Source organism: Oratosquilla oratoria, chromosome 32, assembly GCF_046742065.1.
Source record: "Oratosquilla oratoria isolate Oo_2021 chromosome 32, ASM4674206v1, whole genome shotgun sequence".
Classification (NCBI taxonomy): Eukaryota; Metazoa; Arthropoda; class Malacostraca; order Stomatopoda; family Squillidae; genus Oratosquilla; species Oratosquilla oratoria.
In genome coordinates this window covers 33,670,892-33,673,963 of record NC_134808.1, presented here as the reverse complement: position 1 = coordinate 33,673,963, position 3,072 = coordinate 33,670,892, and positions in this window count along the sequence as shown.

The window sequence follows — 3,072 nt, the reverse complement described above, 5'->3', positions numbered from 1 at the left end:
CCCCTACTCACCTCTTGGCCCCACTTTCCAGCCTCTACTCTCATTATTATTAAAGTTTTCTTCCTCCTCCTCCTCCTCCCCCTCTCTCTTATCTTTCCTCTTTCTCTGCCTCCTCCTCCTCCTCCTGCCTCTCATCTTCCTCCTCCTCCTCCTCCTGACTCTATTACAACCCCCCTCTCCTCCTATTCCTCTTTTTCTGTCCTCCTCCATTCCTCTCCTCCTTCTTTCCTCCCTCCCCTACACTTCCTCTTTCTAAACCTCTTCCCCTCTTTCTCCTCCTTCTCTCTCTCCTTCTCATTCCTCTTCCTCCTCTAGCTCATCCTCCTACTTTTGTTCCTCCTCAATTCCTCTCCTCCTTCTCTCCTTCCCCCTATATATCCTCCTCTCGCTCCTCCTCCTACTTTTGTTCCTCCTCATCCCTCCTCCCTCTTCCCCTCCTCCTCACACTCCTCCTCCATCTCTGAATACCCACCGCACTCCACAATCCATTACTTCTACTCCATTCTGCAACCAGTGTCACCCGTCTCTCCACCTCTGTCCCCCTCCACCCTCCACTCCTCAATCTCCATCAATAGCTTTGCTCCTACTCCACTTTTACCCAGACGTTTCCTCCTCTCCTCCACGTTTATCCTCCACATTTTTTCCACATCCAAGGTCGTGTCATCCTTAGCTTACTGTCACTCCATTATTTCAGTGATTACTCCATCTTTTGTATTTTGCCTTCTATTCTCCTTCACCGTTTCTCCATTCTTTTTTCTACCTCCTCCTTCCTACCTTCTACCTCCTCCTCCTATCTCCTCCTGCCTCCTTTCTACCTCCTCCTCCTCCTCCTCCTCCTACCCCTTTCTTCCTTTCTTCTTCACCGTTTCCCCATTCTTTTTTCTACTTCCTCCTTCCTACCCTCTACCTCCTCCTCCTTTCTCCTGCCTCCTCCTCCTTCCTACCTCCTCCTCCTCCTACCCCCTTCTTCCTTTCGTCTTCACTGTTTCTCCATTCTTATTTTCTACCTCCTTCTTACTTTCTACCTTCTGCCTCCTTCCTACTTTCTCCTCCTCCTCCTCCTCCTCCCCTACCCCTTTCTTCCTTTCTCCTTCCTTCCTATTCACTTTTTCCTCCTGCCTCCCTTCTTCGTTCCTCCTCCCTTCTCCCTCCTCCTTCTTCCCTCCTCCTTCTTCCTTCCTCCTTTATTACTCTTCATTCTTCCCACCTCCCCACCTAATCGTTCCTCTTCCCTTTTCTTATTTCTTCCTTTTCTTCCTCCCTCTTCCCTCTCCTCTCTTCCGTCTTCCTTCCTCTTTCCTTCCTCCTCGTTCCCTCTTCTCTCCCTCCTCTTCCCTCCTCATTCGTTCTGCACTTCAGGTCTTAACCATCCTTTTCTTCCTCCTCCTCCTCTTTCTTCTTCTTCTTCTCTTCCTCCGCCTCCTCCTCCTCTTTCTTCTTCTCTTCCTCCGTCTCCTCCATCTCCGCCTCTTGCTTCCCTAACCTTCAGTCTCCCTGTTCCTCCTCCTTTTCTTCCCCTTATAACTCCTCCTCCTCCTCCTCCTGTTTGTCCTCTTCTTCCCCCTATAACTCTTCTTCCACCTCCTCCTCATCTTTCTCCTCTTCTTCTCCCTATAACTCTTCTTCCTCCTCTTCCTCCTTCTCTTTTTCCTCTTCTCCCTATAACTCCTATTCCTCCTCCTCTTTTCTCTCTTCTTCCCTCTATAACTCTTCTATAACTCCTCCTCCTCTTCCTCTTCCTCCTCCTTCTCTTCTTCCCCCTATAAATCTTCTTTCTTCCTCCTCTTCCTTCTCTTCTCCCTCCCTATAACTCTTCTTCCTCCTCCTCCTCCTCTTCCTTCTCTTCTTCCTCTATAAGTCTATTCCTCCTCCTCCTCCTCCTCCTCCTTCTTCTCTTCTTCCCCCTATAACCCTTCTTCCTCCTCTTCCTCTGCTGTTACACACTTGAGAGTAAGGGATGGCATTTGTTTCTGGCTTTGTGAGGGGTCGCGCTGTATCATTGCAAGCAGAGAGGGTGTGAAGGGGAGAGGAGGGAAAGAGGGAGGAGAGAAGGGGGGAGGGAAGAGAATTTGTTTTTTTTTCGCATCCGACCTAGATATGGACCAAAAGGTCTCTTGTCGGCATGCTCCGCCTTTGTAAGAGGAGGGTAGAGGCGGGGAGAGGGGAAAAGGGAGGAGGGGAGGGGGGAGGCGAGGATAGGCGAGGGGAGGGGAAGGGAGAGGAAGTGCTGAGAAAGTTAAAGAGAAGGGGAGAGGCAAGGAGAGGGGAAAAGGGAGGAGGGGAAGGGAGAGGCGAGGATAGGCGAGGGGAGGAGAGGGGAAGCGGAGAAAGGGAAAGAGAAAAGGGGAGGCGAGGAGAGGGGAAAAAGGAAGAGTGGAAGGGAGGGGAGGGGAGGGGAGGAGAGGGGAAAAGGGAGGAGTGGAGAGGAGGGGAAGGGAGGGGAGGGGAAAGGAGGGGAGGGGAGAGGAGAGAGCTTGAAGGCCCAGTCCGTCTTTGCCACCGGGAACCCAATTTTTATTTACTGGATTCGGATCGAAGGCCGCGGTTGACAACGTTCGAGATGTAGGTCACTGCATTGTATCCAGAAGGAAAAAGAAAAAAAAAGAACGGATGAGGAAAAATCTAATTTTCATGAAGGCTTTGATGAAATACAACGAGAGAGGTATTGAGAAGTCCTTTGGTCAAGAACGAGATTGGGTAATGATGATGATGACAATAATAATGATAATGGTAATAATAATAATAATGATAATAATAATAATAATAATAATAATAATAATAATAATAATAATAATAATAATAATAATAATAATAATAATAATAATAATAATAAGATATACATATTTTATATATATATATATGTATATATATATATATATATATATATATATATATATATACATATATCCCACTCTGTCTCCATCTCTCTCTCTCTCTCTCTCTCTCTCTCTCTCTCTCTCTCCATCCATTCACTACCACTTTCCCCTCCTCCACTCCCTCTTCTTAATCCTTCCGATCCCTCCTTGAGGAACACCCACGCCTTCACCACCACCACCACCACCACCACCATTA